The sequence below is a fragment of the Mus pahari genome, chromosome 19 (genome assembly GCF_900095145.1).
Source record: "Mus pahari chromosome 19, PAHARI_EIJ_v1.1, whole genome shotgun sequence".
In the NCBI taxonomy this organism is placed as follows: Eukaryota; Metazoa; Chordata; class Mammalia; order Rodentia; family Muridae; genus Mus; species Mus pahari.
The window spans coordinates 84,855,181-84,872,035 of record NC_034608.1 but is presented as its reverse complement, the minus strand read 5'-3'; the positions used below and the strand labels follow the sequence as shown (position 1 = coordinate 84,872,035).

General features: G+C 50.4%; 1 protein-coding gene across 2 annotated transcripts in view; it reads left to right on the top strand.

The window, feature by feature from the left end:
• Positions 1 to 817: 817 nt before the first annotated feature.
• Positions 818 to 16,855, top strand: part of Slc25a42 (solute carrier family 25 member 42) — a 26,197-nt gene continuing 10,159 nt past the window's right edge. Inside the window, exon 1 of one of the 2 annotated variants that reach the window (XM_021219775.2) lies at positions 818 to 879. The gene's annotated coding sequence lies outside the window, so the exon portion shown is untranslated. Of the gene's footprint in view, positions 880 to 11,241; positions 11,294 to 16,855 lie in introns of those variants that run through there. The other variant, XM_029532322.1, reaches the window with a different exon arrangement.

Below are 16,855 nucleotides of genomic sequence, written 5' to 3'. Positions count from 1 at the left end.
TGTTCTGAGTTTCTGCCCTTTGTATCATCTGCAGGGGAACAGTAAAGGAGGCACGGGCTAAGAATTAACCAAGAGTCTTTCAACTGTCAAAGTCTAAATTCAGAAAAGAGTAAAGCTTCTGCGAGCCATGGGAACCTGAGGAGTCTGCGCGGAACATACTAGATCATACAGGGCAGACAGGATCCTTACGGTCTGTACTTGGTGAGACCACCCCTGGAAGGTGCACCGCCTACGGCTGCTGCGATTGGTCCCAGGGCCTGTACATCTTTAGTGTCTCAGTCAATCATCGTCGCCCTCCGGGCTACACCCTCCGATTCTCGAGCTTCGCCCTTGCCCAGCGCGCCAGCTTACTCGGAGCGCTGACCTTGCTCTTCAGCGATTGGCCAAGAGGGCTGTCTCCCAGGCCCCGCCCCCTCCCTTCAGTTATTGGCCAAAAGCGTTGCTTGTTTTCTGCAGAATCCAATCCTCGCTTCAGTCTCCTTGTACCCCGAATTCTCAGAAACCAAGAGCCGCCTCTCCTCTTAGCTCCGCCTATGCCCCTTGGCAATTGGCCGCGAGCTCTGCCCATTTTCTGCGGGTTCCAATTCTTGAACGCCCCCCTCCCCACCCCCGGCCTCTCCGCCTCGTACCCGGTGTAGAACTAGGGCCGCCCCTCCACGTAGCCTCGCCCCTTCCTTTAACGATTGGTTAGAAAGAATGCCCGTCTGCGCCATGCTTACCAAGTCTTGCCGTCTCCAGCGCTGATTGGTCAGGGCATGGCCAATGGCGGCAGGGCCTGGGCCCCTCCCGGACCTCGAGCTTAGAGCCCGAGCGAGGCGGGGCTGCAGCGGCTGAGGCGGCTGAGGCAGTAGCGGCAGCGGCTGCGACGCGTCCGGGCAGGTGAGCGCGACCCAAGGAGCGCAGGCGCCAAGGGACGTCGTGGGGTGGCGGGGTTCTCGCGGCTCGGGCTGGGAGGAAGCGCGGTATGGGGCCGTTTCGTTGTGACAGCAGTGTCGCGAGCGTGGAGAGGTGACAGATCCTCTCACACACCCTGCGTTTCGCGCGTCCTCGGGGTCCCCACGGCCAGGCCGAACCCTGATTTCACACCGAGCTGCCCTGCGAGTGACAACCCTTGTGAGGCCGAGGTGGCCGCTTACGCACCCAACATGCATGCCTTGCTGACCTGATCCTCAGCCCGCTGCGTGTCCCTCCTTCGGGACCCGGGTGCAAGCTTCGGGTGCCACCCGGCCGCAGCTGCTCTCTGCTACACACGTGCACCTGCGTGCCTCTCCCCGTCCCAGTCGCGCAACCATCGCTTCGCTCCCAAAGCAAAGTCCACCTAACTTGTGGTTTTAAACTTTTTATTTTTTATTTTCGTCCCCTGTGTGGTGGCTTGGTTTTGGAGACCGTGTTTTACTGTGTAGAGCCAGCTGGTCTGGAACTCAGAGATCTCGCTGCCTCTGCCTCCCAAGTGCCAGGATTAAAGGTGTGGGCTACCACCTGGTCTGTTATTGTTTTAACAGGACTTTTACATTTATTTCTAGTATTTCATTTTATTGTATTTATTGATTGATTAGTTTTGGAGGCAAAGTCTTGCGCTGTAACCCAGGTTGTCCTTGAACTTTTATAAAGAGTGCTTGAGGGCAGGTGAGATGGCTCAGCAAACTGAGTTTTTGGGAAATGACTGCCTAAAGTTGTCCTCTGATCTCTGCATGGGCTCTGTGGCACACGTGCAAACACACACACACACACACACACACACACACCACAATATGTATGTATCTGCATATAAAGTCACTTCTTGACACAGCCAGCATGATGTTATGAGTCATCCCAGCACTGGACAGGTAGAGGTAGGATCAGAAGTTCAAGGTTACCTTGGCTACACACATAGTGACTTTGAGTAGCCTGGGCTCTTTAAGACCTTGTTTCACAAAAAGAAAAGAAAGAAAATTAATGAGCAAACAGTGCATAGACAGGAGCGGAGTTGGTAGAGTGCTTGTTTGAAGTTGGGGGTTCCATTCTTAGCATCACAGAAACCAGGTATGGGGGTACACACTTGTCATCTCAGCACCCCTGCTGAGTTTATCTGGAGTTCATGTCCAGCCTGGGCTACACAGAGGCCCCGTCTCAAAGACCAATAACAAACAAAAACCTCAGGGCTAGACAGCTTTCGAGTCATTTCTGCACTTAGAGTAATCCCCTCAGCCTGAGGCTCAGAGCATCCCATTTCACCAAGCAGAAGTTTGAAGCCCTCAAGCGCCGCAGCAGGCTCTGCCTGGCCCCTGAGCCCTGTCTGTGAGCCAGCTCCTGTCAAAGCCTGCTTGCTGGTGTTTCTGTCTCTTGAGTTAATGGAGGAGGGGAGCCCCCACCATACTCCACCCCATTCCCAGGCATTTCTCCCAAGTCGTGACTGATGAATCCGGAAATGCTTAGCTGGAAGGGACAGCCCCTAGGTGGCTGCCTGAGCATGTGTCTCCAGGCTTTGGCGGGTGTGGAGGCAGGCGGGGGTTAGTGGGCTGCTAAGCATCTGGGGCGCTGTTGGTCAGAGCAGGCCTTCTGTGACCTGCCGGAGCTCCTTGCTGCTGTTCAACAGTAAGGAAATACTTCTCAGAGTTGGGAGAGCTAATGTTTCAACTGCTTGAAGCTTCAGTGCAAAAAGGTGGGGGCCTGAACTGGGGAGGAAGGGTTTTCTGATAACTTTTTAGTTCTCCTAAGTCTAATTTCCATGTGTGTAGGAGGACAGTGGCTTTGTTATGAAAAATCAATAAAGGTCTTATTTCCTGTAAGGCTGGCCCAGTGCTGTCACTCTCAGTGGTCTCTCCCTTCACTGAGGATAGTGCCAGAATGCTCCTCCTGGTCATGTCACCTTCAGCTTCTCCTGTGGAAACTGTAGCCTTTGGGACTTTCCATTTGATTTCAAGCAAGGTCGTGGGGTACACTCATTAGAATACTTCCTTAATATTTTCAAAGCCTTGGGTTTCACCCCAGTCTTGAAAAAGAAAATTACAATATATGTGTAGAGTATGTACTTATCTATATGGTTGTTTATGTGAGCTGTGTGCACACATGTATGTCTATGAGTTTACTGTATGTGAATAAGGCACACAGACACACAGAGGCCAGGGAAGGATGTCTGGTGTCGCTTCAGCAACCATGCCTGGCTCTTTATGTGGGTGCTGGAGATTCGAACTTGGGTTTTCATGCTTGTCTGTAGCAAGAGCTCTTACCTGGTGAACCATCTGCTCAGCCCCTCTGTACACATTCTTTTATACATACATATATGACATGTATACATAAAATTAGATTTTGATGATGTAAGTGATACGGGTAGTTTAAAAAAATCAGTATGTGCCAGCAGTGGTGTATTTAATTCTAGGCCTTGAAAGATAGAGGCAGGAAGATCTTTGTGAGTTTGAGGCTAGCCTGCTCTATGCAGTAAGTTTTAGAAAAACCAAGGCTACATAGTAAGACAATTTCCAATAAATCAATATTTTCAGGCATGCTGTGCACTCCTTTGATCCTAGTACTAGGGAGACTGAGGCCGGAGGGTAATAAGTGCGACACCAGCCTGCCACACATAGCAAGATCCTATTAGAACAAAACAATAAGAAAAATAGTTATAATCACATGAGTATAGTGGTAAGGCTTGCAGTCCCAGATGAGGGAAGCTGAGACAATATTGAAGCCAGCTTGGACTCTACAGCAAGACCTTGTTCCAAGAAAATGAAACAACCAAAACTCCCCAGAAGTGCCTGTTTTATGCCCACTACCATCTTAGCATTTAGGAGGAGGAGACGGGAGTATAAGAATTCAAGGTCATTTTTAGCTACACAGAAAGTTCAAGGTCTTTTCAGGTTACTTGAGACCCTGTGTCAAGCAAAGTGAAAACAAACAAACAACAACAACAACAACAAAAACAGATATTAAAAATAGCAAGATTGGGCCGGGCGTGGTGGCGCAAGCCTTTAATCCCAGCACTTGGGAGGCAGAGGCAGGTGGATTTCTAAGTTTGAGGCCAGCCTGGTCTACAGAGTGAGTTCCAGGACAGCCAGGGCTAGACAGAAACCCTGTCTCGAGACACCCCCACCCCTAAAAAAATAGCAAGATTGGGCTGGAGAGATGGCTCAGCAGTTTAGAGCACTGACTGCGCTTCCAGAGGTCCAGAGTTCAAATCCCAGCAACATGGTGGCTGTGGTGGTTTAAATGGGCTTGGCTCAGTGAGTACAAATAGTATACTAATTGGAGGTGGCATCTTGATGGAGAAGTGTGTCACTATGGACATGGGCTTTAAGACCCTTGTCCTAGATGCCCGGAAGCCAGTTTTCTCCTGTCTGCTTTTGGATGAAGAGGTAGAACTCTCAGCTCCTCCAACCCCAAGCCTGCCTGGAGGCCGCCATGCTCCTGTCTTGATGATGATGGACTGAACCTCTGAACCTGTAAGCCAGCCCCAATTAAATCTTGTTCATCATAAGAGTTGCCTGGTGTGTCTGAAGACAGCTATAGTGTACTCACATAAATAAATGAATAAATTAAATAAATAAATAGCAAGGTAGTTATAACTAACGATGGGATCTGCATAGGCTCTTGCTGCAGTGAGGCCAGATGAGTAGCAGGTCCCTCACTCTTTAAGCTGTTGCCTCTAAAGTAGCCAGTGGGGATGTGCATGGGTGGGGCAGCCCCAGCTGTGCAGCCCCTCAGCAGCCCCTGTATTCATGACTAGGTTCAGCTGCCAGGGCCAGGCCAAGGAGGCTAGTTGGCCATTGTTCTCTCAGGGAGAAGGTGGAAGGCCTGTTTCCTCCAGTAGCCAGTTCAGACAGGATTAAGGGCTCAGGCCTGCCCCTGTGGTAGGTTAGCAGCAGTGCTGAAAGCCTTTGATCTGTCCCCTTCAATGTCCTGGCTCAGGAAGCAGGCCTCACAACAGACTTTGGATCCTTTCCCACAGTGAGGTAAAAGGTCAGGGCATCTCACATTTTCCACAGTGAGGTAAAAGGTCAGGGCATCTCACAGTCCCTCTCTGCGAAAAGCTAAGAAAATCTGAGAGAGGAGTCACGGTGTGACCTGTCGTTCTGGGGTATGGGTTCTGGGGTCAGTTTTCTCTCTTCACACAGAAGAGGAAAATCACCTATGTTTGCCAAGTGCTCTGACCCCCAACAGTACTCCAACTCGGGTCTTGATATTTTAGGGTAAGTCACCCCATGGAAAACCACAGCGAGGCTGTGAAGATGGCTGACTACAGTGCTTATTGTGCAAGCCATAGAACCTATTTAAGAGAGAAGTCTGGAACCCAGGGTGGGGAGGTGGAGACCAGTGAGTCCCTGGAGCTTGCTGGCCTCCCAGCCCAGCTTAACATGTCAAGCTCTAAGCCAATGGGAGAAGTGCGGTTCTCAACCTTCCCGTGCTGCGACCCTTTAATACAGTTCCTCATATTCTTGCTGCTGCATAACTGTAATTTTGCTACTGTTATAGGTTGTAGTGCCTCACAACCATCTGTAACTCCAGTTCCTCGGGGATCTGATACTGTCTTCTCGTTTCCTCACGTACAAGTGATACACTATAGACAAGGCTGGCCTCAAATGCATAGAGATCAGACCGCCTCTGCTTCCCAGGAGCTGGGAATAAAGTTATGCTTAACCACACCAAGCCCTTACTGATTTATTTTTGAGACAGGGTCTCATGTAGCTCAGGCCAACCTTGAACTACCTATGTAGTTGAAATTGGCTGTAATGTCTAATTTCTCTTGCCTCTTACCTGCCAAGTTCTGGGTGAAGAGTGACTAGGGGAGGCACCTAATGAGGACACACATGTGTAAATGAGTGCACGGATGCACATAGACACACATGCATACCCCCACAAACATGCATGCGTATTGCACATACCCATGCACACACACAGGAACTATTTACCTGTTGTTTTGGTGCTGGAATGAAAGCCAGAGATTTCCCAGCACTTGGGAGGCAGAGGCAGGTGGATTTCTGAGTTCGAGGCCAGCCTGGTCTACAAAGTGAGTTCCAGGACAGCCAGGGCTACACAGAAAAACCCTGTCTCAAAAAACAAAAAACAAAAAACAACAAAAAAAAGAAAGCCAGAGATTTGTGGCCAGTAGGCAAGCATTTTACCGGGGAGCTATGCTCCAGGCCCCACCATTTATTATCTGTTTGTTTGTTTGTGAGACAGGGTTTCTCTACATAAACCTGACTGCCTTGAACTCATTCTGTAGACCAGACTGATCTAGAATTCACAAATATTCACCTGCTTGCCTCTACCGCCTGAGTGCTGGGTTAAGGCGTGTGCCACCACCAACCAGCTACAAAATATCCATTTCTTTGAAAGCTGTTGAAATGACTTAGTGGGTAAAGGTGTCTGCGGCCAAACCTTATTCCCAGCTCCCAGGAATCAGAGGCAGTCAGATCTCTACGTATTTGAGGCCAGCCTTGTCTATAGAGAGTTCCAGGCCAGCTGTGGCAAAGTAGTGAAACTCTGTCTAAAGGACAAGTCCATACAGGCTAGAGCTACATTTTCAGAAGACTGGGGCTAGACCGCCAGCACTCATTGGTGGCTAACTCCAGCTCCAGCTGAATCCATGCCTTCTTCTGCTGCCAGGTGGCCAGCAAGCTCCTGGGATTTTCCTGGTTTTGCAACCCAATATTGGAGTTACAGGCATACAGGGTCATGCCTGGGTTTTCCTGTAGGTGCTTGGGATTTGAACTCAGGTCCTCTTTGAAATTTTTAAAATTACATTCATGTGTTTATTTGTGGGAGGGTGGTGTGGATGTGTGAGTGGGGTGCATGTGACACAGAGCAGCTGTGATGGACAGCAGAGGACTTGTGGGATTTGGTTCTTCTACTGTGTGGGCTCTGAAGGTGCAACTCAGGGGCTCACAGTTGGCAGCACCGCCCTCTGTGCTTCGCCTGCTGAGCCCTCTCATATACCTAGAACTCCGGGACCCACCACTCATCTTCCTGGACTCAGAAATGCAGGCAGAAGTTTGTTGTTGGTTTTTAAAAGTATTTTATTTTTGGTTTATGTCTGTGAGGTTGTTGCCTGCATGTGTCTATGTACCTCAAGTGCCTAGTACCAGGAGAGGCCAGAAGAAGGTGTCTGTCAAGACTCCCAGGAAGTGGAGTTACAGATGGTTGTGAGCTGCTATGCGGGTGCTTGGAATGGAAACTGTGTCCTCTAAAAGAGAAGTCAGTGCTCTTAACCACTGAACCAGTTCTTCAGCCCCAGAAATGCATTTTTAGTTTTAAGTATTAAATGCCTAAGAAGTGAGAGTCTCTGATGGTGGTGCCATATGTCTGTAATTCCAGAATGCTGTGGCGGGAGAATAGAACATTCCAGACTAGCCTGGGCTACATTGTAAGATTGTATCTCAATAACAACAACAACAACAAAAATAATCTCAGCACTGGGGAGGCAGAGACTGGAGGATGTCTATGAGTTTAAGGCCAGCCTGGTCCATTGAGGACCAGGTTTCAGGACAACCAGGGCTACACAGCTTTTGTCTCAAAAAGAAAAAAAAAAAAAAAGATTCAGTCAGATAGATAGATAGATAGATAAAATAAAAAGGAAAGAAAAGTATCAAGTGGTGTGAGAAGAAAGAAAGTATATTTTAAGAAGTAACAAGTAGTTACAAGTAGTAAGAGGTAGGATGTTGTCCCTCCTGATTCTCCCGTCATTATGCTATTTTTAAATGCGCCTGTTGGACATCTGTTTTCTTACTGAGGCACCTTTTGCTGTTACTGTCTGCAGCCAGGCTCACATCCCAGAGGCTTTTGTTTTGTGGAGGGAGCAGAGAATTACGCTTTACTATAGTCCATTGTTCTGTTGTTTCATTGTTGGCTATTAAGCTTTCTCTGTGTTTCCAGCCAGTACTTGGGAGGTGGAGGCTAGTGCATCCCTGAGATGAAGTCTAACCTGGGCTATATAGCAAGACCTCATCTCAAAAGGCACAAGAGAAAACTTTACTGTTCTGACTTACCACCTGAGGCGTGGCAGTTCATGATGGCTGCTACAGGAAGTGAATGCAGGAGTGTGGACAAGGCCTCTTAGAGCTGCCCACAGCGGAGTTGTGATGGCTGCTCCTCTCACAAGCCATCCTGCTGACAGAAACACTGGGTTTATCCAGACAAGGGAAAACAATTGTATGACTCTGAGGAGGGCAGGCACACCCCCCACACAAACATGCCAGAGATTCAAGGTCATCTTGGCCCACATGGCTAGACCATGTTTTTATTTTTTTAAGATTTATTTATTTATTGTATGTAAGTACACTGTGGCTGTCTTCAGAAACTCCAGAAGAGGGAGTCAGATCTTGTTAAGGGTGGTTTTGAGCCACCATGTGGTTGCTGGGATTTGAACCCTGTACCTTCAGGAGAGCAGTCGGGTGCTCTTACCCACCGAGCCATCTCACCAGCCCTAGACTGTGTTTTTAAAAAGCTATCAAAACCATCTGGGTGTGAGATCCTAGCACTTGGCAGCTCAGCACTGGGAGGCAGAGGCAGGAGGATCAGGAAGCTAACGTCATCCTCCACTCTATACCTGCATGGAGGCCAGCCTGGGCTACTTGAGATAAGCCTGTCTGAAAGCAGACAAACGCACGTTCTCTAGTCAGAGAATAAGCCAGTTGCACCATGCCAAGGACTTCCGGGATCCCATGCTGCTCCCTAAATCTTGGTATGTCTGTCTCTCTTTTTCCTTCCCTTCCTTTCTCACGGCCCCCCTTCCTCCCCCATTCCTTCTTTCTTTCCTTTCTGACAAGGTTTCCACCATGTAGACCAGGCTACCATTGAATTTGTTATCTTCCTGCCTCAACCTTCCCAAAGCTGGGATCCTAGGCGTGTGCTGCCATGCCTGGCTCCCCTCATAGGCCTCTTGCCTTTGTTTCTGTGGTTCTGGGGGTAAACTCAGGGTACTGTATATGTTAGGCAAGTGCTCTCCCATTGAGCTATGTATGAGCCATGAGTCTCACATATAGCTCAGGCTGGCCTTGAATTCTCTATTTTTTGTGCATGGATGTTTTGCTTACATGTATGTTCATGTACCTCCCACAGTGTAGCAGAGGTCAGAACCTGGTATCAGATATCCTGGAACTGCAGGTGGCTGTGAGGTGCCATGTGGGTGTTAGGAGTCAAACCCCAGATGTCAAGGACAACTAGTGCTCTTAGGCCCCTGGCATTGTACTTGATCCTCCTGCTCTAGCCCTCTGTGGTGTCAGGCCTGAGCTCACTAGGTTCAGAGACTATAGGTCCTCTTGAGTCATTTGCAAGCTGAAATAGTATAAGTGCTGTGCACAGTTGTAACACAGAATCGTCTTGGGACCAGCACAGATGACCACTCACAGTTCGCTCAGGTATACCTTTCTTTTCTGCAGAGTTGGTGGGTGTAGCACACTTGCAGCCCTCAGCAGCAAGTCTAGGCTGGTGTTAGGAATCCTGCTCAGAGCATTCCTGGATGCTGTGACCACTGGCCTTGTAAATACCCAGCGGTTCAGTTGCAGGGGTGGACCATAAAAGCCCTGGCCCTCAGCCACTGCATCCTCCTCTGCAACTCCTGGTCCCCTCATCTCACCCTGGGGAAAACTGTCCCAGTTCCCAGCTCCCAGCACGGTGGGAGGACGACCTGCCTTTCTCCAGAGCAGACATCACTTAAACACAGCAGGGAGCAGCCGAAAGTGTCCTCCCAGCACTCAGGGTGTGAAGAAGGCCATACATAAGACCCCTTCTCAAAAGCTTGGCTGTGGAGGCACATTCCCTCAGGCCCCGTGCTGGGGAGGCAGAAGCAGGAGGATCTCTGAGTTCAAGGCCACTCAGGGCTACACACTATGACCTGTCTCATAAACAAGCAGGAAGATGGAAGGGGAGTACTGGGCTGGGAAGGTGCACGGCATATTTGGTCCATTGGCTGTGAAAGGGTCTGAGCCCTGCCTGCCTCCTTGCTAGGGAGCATACTTGCAGCACACATCACTTGCCCAGGAATATAGTGACGGATGGGAAAACAAGTATAGAGAGGTCACAGGTGGCCTCTGCCTTTTCACAGCAACAGTATGATCTGTCCCCATTTGGGGAAGGGTTAGCGTGGTGAGGGGCTGCACTGGGCAACAGTGGGGACATGCACAAAGGCAGGAGCAGGGCTGGGAAGCTAAAGCACCATGCAGGTGTTGCTGGCCCTCCTGGACCCCTCCAGCCTAAGTGGGAAGCAAGCAGAAAGGAGTAGGGGAGGAGCACTCAGGGCCTAGGGGACGCTGGGGACAGTGAGGATGGGGGCTTCAGGATGAGCTTCAGAGGATGCAGAAAACTTTCCTAGCAGAGCAGAGCATGAAGATGTGGAGTTGAGTATGTCCAGGTAATAAATTAACTACCTGAGCACGGAGTAACTGTTGCTCAGGGTGGCCAGGCACATCACTGTTCTGCACCCCGTGGGGTGAGACCCTGGGCTTTCGGAGGTGAGGAGCAGTAACTGAAAGGGACCCAGCATAGGGGCTTGGGTGCCTTGGCTTATATAATCGCATATCCAAGGGTCACTGGTGACTGTGGGTGGGCAAGAGCAGAGGTCAGTGACTCTTCATACAATTATTTATTTGTTGTGGCAGGGAGGGTGTGTGCTTGCTGCAGCATGTGGTGGAGGTCGGAGGCCAACTGGCAGGAGTCAGTTCTCAACTCTCCGGGTGGGCTCAGGAGGCTGAAGTGATCATCAGGCTTGGCAGCAAGGCTCATTGGCCTTTCTTTCTCTTTTTCCTCTGCTTTGTCTTTTCTTTTCGGTAGTGGAAACGGAACCCAGAGATGAGAGATCTCCCACTGAGCTCTGTCTCCCCACTCCTCTCTGTACTGTTCATCTTTGAGACAGTCTCGCTATGTTGCTCTCCTTGGCTTGGAACTGGCCATGGATCCCACCCAGGCTGCCCTTGAACTTGCACCTTAGACTGCTGGTTGGCAGGTGTGCTATGGCCAGAGTTGTCTTGGTCTTTTGAAATCTGCGTGACTGTGTGGCATGCTTAGAGTCCCTAGCCAGGGTGACGGCCACAGTCCCCAGAGCACAGAGTGAGGAGCTGCTCTCTATCTCTGAGGCTGGCAGCAGTCAGGACTAGCAGGCAGCAGCCACCATGCCAGGCACACCAAACTCTGACCTAGAAAACAAAACAGCCCTTATCATTGGCAGACAGCTGGTAGTTGGCTCTGATGACTTTGGCTGTAGGACCCACGGTAGGCTTAGGAACCGTCACTAAGAAGGCATCTCTTCACATACAGGTTGGGGCTGTCTGCAGCCTTCAGGCAGTGGCACAGGTGACAGGATGCCCTCCCACTTCTCTGGCGGGTAGGTAGCCGGGGTCTGACAGGAGAGGGTGCTGAGGGTGGAGCCAAGGCCTCCCACATAGTTAGTGTGTGCTCCTCACCCGACCCCTCCACATTGTTGTCCTGTGAGCTCTTGTCCCCTCAGCCCTCACCCACCAGAGTGGAGCAGTTCGGGAGAATGCAGTTGGACTGTTCTCAGACACCCATGAGGCAGGAGGGTTTCTGAGTTTGAAGCCAGCCTAGTCTACAGAGTGAGTTCCAGGCCAGTCAGGGCTGGTAACACTGAGAAACCCTCTCATGGGAGTTGGGGGGGGGAACTAACCAACCAACCAACAAACAGGATAGAAGATATATCTATTCCTATAAACCAATGTGGGTCATATAGGTCAATGTGTTTTCTGTTCCATAGTCATCTGGCCTCACCCTGTCCCTGAGCAAAGTAACCCCAGAGAGCAGAGCACAGAGGCGGCAGAGTGGCCGCTTGACGGGAGATGCTTAGCTGACCTGACCTTAAGCAGGAGGTCAAGGCCCTAGCACTGACAGGAAGCCTGTGCTGTGTCCTCCCGGGCTCACTGTGAGAGTACAGCTGACCTGTCCAGCACTGGGAGAAGGGTAATACACAGCCAAGGGTCCCATGGCCATCGGGCTGAGGAGAGGAGACAGGAGGCAACATAGATCCAGGAAGACAGGATGGGGATGGTTTGGGGCAGTGTGTAACTGCTAAATGCTTACCAAGGGGAAGGATACAAGGAATGACTAGTAGATCCCCAACAAAGCCTGTCAGCTGCGACTACAGTGACAGACTAACAATACTGCCATCTGCTGTTATGTGTGAGCCTTGGTTCTAGTATTGTCATCTGCCCCTCTTCCCTCCCCCAGTCACCAAACCCTCAGCTCAGGCCCCCTCTATATAGTGGAACCTTGTTTGCCTACAACCTGTGTGTGTCCTCCCTGACAGGATACAGGACAGTGCAGAAATAAGCACTATGTTGCTTAGGAGACTGAGCATGCTCAGTGCTGATGCTCTTTTTATTTGGCCTGGTGCCTGCTCAGCAAGCTGCCTACACCCTCAGCTCTCGTAGACAATTTCCGTGTTTGCTTTTCAAGTCACCGTGGGTCACTGTCTACTTGACCTAACTGGCTGGTTCTGGGAATCAGGGCCTCACAGATGGTGAGGCTCAGTCTATAGAGTCCTCACATCCCAGTGTGGGTGCAAGAATCACATCATGTCCTGACGTGGCATGTCTAGCCAAACCCCTCCCAGCTTTGTCTGGGGACAGGAGCTCCAAAACACCAGCTGGCTCATCTATTTCTCCTCATTGCCTACAAGGTCTGGTCTTGTGCCTCACTGGGGCAGAGTGATTATTATTACTTGAGAACAAATCTTACTATATAGAGCCCAAGCCTTGAACTTGACCCTCGTGCACCAGCCTCCCAGTGCACGGTGACAGGCTGTTTATTTGGCAGCACAGGAGATGGGGGCCAGCACATTGCATAGGCTAGGAAGTTGGCTCCCCACTAAGTGCTGTTGCCTGCCCCCAAGATTTTAAAAGTCATGCAAGCTTTGTCTTTCATCCTCTCAGAGGTGGTGTCCTCTGGCTTTCTCCAGGCTTGTGAGAGCCAACAGGCTTGGGTATCCTCATGCCAAGGATGAGAGTCCTGGCTACAGACCCTCAAGTCCTTCACTGGGGAAGTCTAGGCAGATGTTCTACCCCTGAGCCATGCCCCCCCAACACACACTGAGAGATCTTAGACAGGAACCCCACCCCTGAGCCATGCCCCCCCACACACTGAGAGATCTTAGACAGGACCCCCACCCCTGAGCCATGCTCACAGCCCCACTGGAGGATTTTAAGCGAATGCTTATCAGGGTTTTATTCCCAACTGTCCATCTGTAAAACAGACCTAGAAGTCTTTAGCCGAGGCAGCTGAGGTAAGGATGGCTCTGGCATCCCACAGACAGTAGTTGCTCTTTCACCCTGTCCGTATGTGTGTCTTGACCTCATCCTCATCCTCAACACAGAAGCCCGGGCATCCGTTCACCAAAGGCCTCAGAGGCCTGGTCAGGGGAGAGAGGTTGATGCGGGTAAGTGCATGCCTTGCCTAGACGGTCTCCTAGGAAACCAGCTAGCACAAAGCCCTATAGAAGGGTACCTCCTTCAGCCCTCTGTGTGTGCCCCAAAGGCAGGGCTGGCAAGATGCTACAAGTGGAGCTGGGTCACCAGGCCAGTCACTGGACAGCCACAGACATCTGAAACTCAGCCCCTGTGTTTCTCTTGGCGTGGCTCAGGGGCTGCGGGCTTCACATAGTTTTTTAGCCTCTACTTCACCCCCCTTGTCCATTTTATTTATTTATTCACTTGAGGCAGTTCCCACTCTGCTGCCCAGGCTGCTCATGAACCTGTGGTAAATGCATGTCTGCGCCTCCTGAGTGTTGGGGTGACAGGTGCCCCGCTGCACCTATCTTATGTAATGCTGACCTCGAGCCCGCAGCTTCCCTGCCGCCAGCCCAGCACATTACCAGTGAAGCTGCAGCCCGGGCTTCCGTTTAGTTTCTTTACAGCACTTCATGCTGTGTAAGTTAGCATTACAGTCATTTTATTTTATTTCTATTTTTATGCCTGTGGATGTTTTGCCTGCATGGATGTCTGTACATCACATGTGTGCAGTGTCTACTGAGGCCAGAAACAGGTATCCAGTCCCCTAGAACTAGAGTTAAGAGATGTTTGTGGGGTGTGGTGGCACACGCCTTTAATCCCAGCACTCGGGAGGCAGAGGCAGGAAGATTTCTGAGTTCGAGGCCAGCCTGGTCTACAAAGTGAATTCCAGGACAGCCGGGGCTACACAGAGAAACCCTGTCTCGAAAAAACAAAACCAAACCAAACCAAAAAAGGAGATGTTTGTGAGCCAACATGTGGCTGCAAGGGCAGCCAGCAGTCTTTTTTTTTTTTTTTGGCTTTTCGAGACAGGGTTTCTCTGTGTAGCCCTGGCTGTCCTGGAGCTCACTTTGTAGACCAGGTTGGCCTCGAACTCAGAAATCCACCTGCCTCTGCCTCCGGCAGCCAGCAGTCTTAACTGCTGAGCATCTCTTCAGCCCCTTGGTAGCCTGGCAGCAGCCCCCTCCCCCCACCACTGTCATCATGGAATGCCACTGCATCCTTGGCTCCCATTCTGGCTCCTCCCATAGCCCAGCTTGCATAGTGGTGGGTGGTTTACTAGCACTGCTTTCTGTACAAGAAAAGGGCCTCCTTGGGAGGTATCTCAGTTCCATACTGAGTCCAAGAAGTACACAGTTGAGCTTGGAAGTCAGCTGTCTGGCATGGGTTGTGCTGAGCTTTGGCCTAGGCATCCTTGAGTAAATATTGACAGAAATAGCCTTTCACCTGTTTGGTTGTTCTGTGTGTGAGACAAGGTATCACTATGGCACAGGCTTGTCTAGAGCTTGTGGTCCTTCTGCCTCGTCCTCTGGAATGCATCACAAGTAACTCGGGCTGTTGTCACTCCTCCTGGGAGACGTAGGAGCTGAGGAAAGGGCTGGACCATGAGAGGGCGCTGTGTCCTGTGGGTCTGGGCCCTCAGGATGTGCAGATAGGTGCCCAGGCTGCAGAGTGGGTGATAGCACCACTGCATGGGGCTGGTAGTGTCACTGGTGAGACCCGGATGGTTTCTCAGGACACTCTGGCTTTCTAAGCAACATCACCTTCTAACAGACTCATCAACTGTGCCAAGTGAAGCCCTGAAGTGGGCTGGTCTGGACTCAGAAGCTAGACACAGAGTGCACAGTTCTCATTGGGGTTTCAGAGACAGTGTCTGATCTATTTCCTGATTCCTGACCCTATTTCCTATCCTATCACCCATCTAGCTACCTATCTATCATCGCTATCTATCATCCATCTATCTATCCATCACCTATCATCTATCTATAGATTGTCTGTCCATCTATCATTCCTCTGGGGATGGAACCCAGGCCTTTACAAATGAGAAGCTCTGCCACAAAGCTGTACCCCTAAACTCCCTCCCTCCCTTTTTTTTATTTTTTTATTTTTGATTTATTTATTATAAGTACACTGTAGCTGTCTTCAGACACTCCAGAAGAGAGCATCAGATCTCATTTACGGATGGTTGTGAGCCACCATGTGGTTGCTGGGATTTGAACTCAGGACCTTTGGAAGAGCAGTCAGAACTCTTAACCGCTGAGCCATCTCTCCAGCCCCCCCTTCCCTTTTTTAAGGAAACATGCTCTCATGTTTATCAGGCTGGCTTTGAACTACTCTTGAGGTAAGAGGTGTGCACAGTCATGCCTGGCTCTAGACCTGTTTTATGTAAGCTCATATTTGAACTTTGAAATAACTCCTTTTTCAGTCTCATGCACTAGGCAAGGATACATGTTTGTGTCACGGTCCCTCCATCATGTGTGTCCTGTTTCTCACAGGTCCATTGGGTGATAGGTTTTAGAGACAGAGCAGAAGGGAAGACCCTCTGGCTATGCCACATTAGAGGTGGTGCACACAGTGGAGCAAATCATGCCCCAGGGCCCCCCAAATCCACATATGCACAAGCATCTTTGAGAAATGTAGTGTCTTCTCGGAGCCTGCACATCCTCCTGACGACTTATTTACTTAAAGGTTTTTGACTACATGTATTTGTATAGGGTTGTGTGTGTCACCACGCACGCATGGAAGTCAGGGACAACTTGTAGAGGCCCTTCTTTCCTTCCACCATAGACCATCCATGGAGTTACAAGTGTTTTTAGGGCTCCGTGCCAAGGGGAGTTCTCTCCTCTCCCAGCATCTTCACTCAGCTGTTCAGATCAGAATGGGGTCCTGAAGACACACTCTAGGTCACCACCCACACATCCTTATTCCACCTTCCAGCCGGTCTCCTTGAGCACCTCAGGGTGCCGCCTGCAGACTCAAGTTTCTGTTTCCTCTCCCAGCCTCAGGCTAGCTTGCTTGCTTCTCCTCTCCCCTCCCCTCCTCTCCCTTCCCCTCCCCTCCCCTCCCCTTCCCTTCCTTCTCTTAAGTTACTAGGGTGGAACCCAGAGCATCCTACAGCCCACAAAGAGCTCTGCTGCTGAGCCATGCCCCTCACTGTGAGATTCTAGGCAGGAGTTCCACTCCTCAGCCATGCCCCTAGCCCTCCTGCCCATATTATTCATTTTAAATTTTATTTCATTTTTATTTGTGTCTACGTACCTGTCTGTATGTGTGTACACCACATTGTGCGTAGGTGCTTGCAGAGACCAATAGAGGGTGTTGGTGTACTGAATTGGTGTAGCTGGAGTTACAGGTGGTTGTGAGCAAGCTGCCCGATGTGGCATGATTATACTTGTTAGGGTTTCTATTGCTGTGATAAACAACATGACCAAGAGCAGCTTAGAACTCAGGTCCCAGGCTATCACTGAAGGAAGTCAAGGTGGGAACTTGAAGGCAGGAGCTAATGCAGACAGAGGCTATGGAGGAATTCTGCTTACTGGCTTGTTCCACATGGCCTGCTCAGCCTGCTCCTTCCTTCCTTCCTTCCTTCCTTCCTTCCTTCCTTCCTTCCTTCCTTCCTTCCTTCCTTCCTCCCTCCCTCCCTCCCT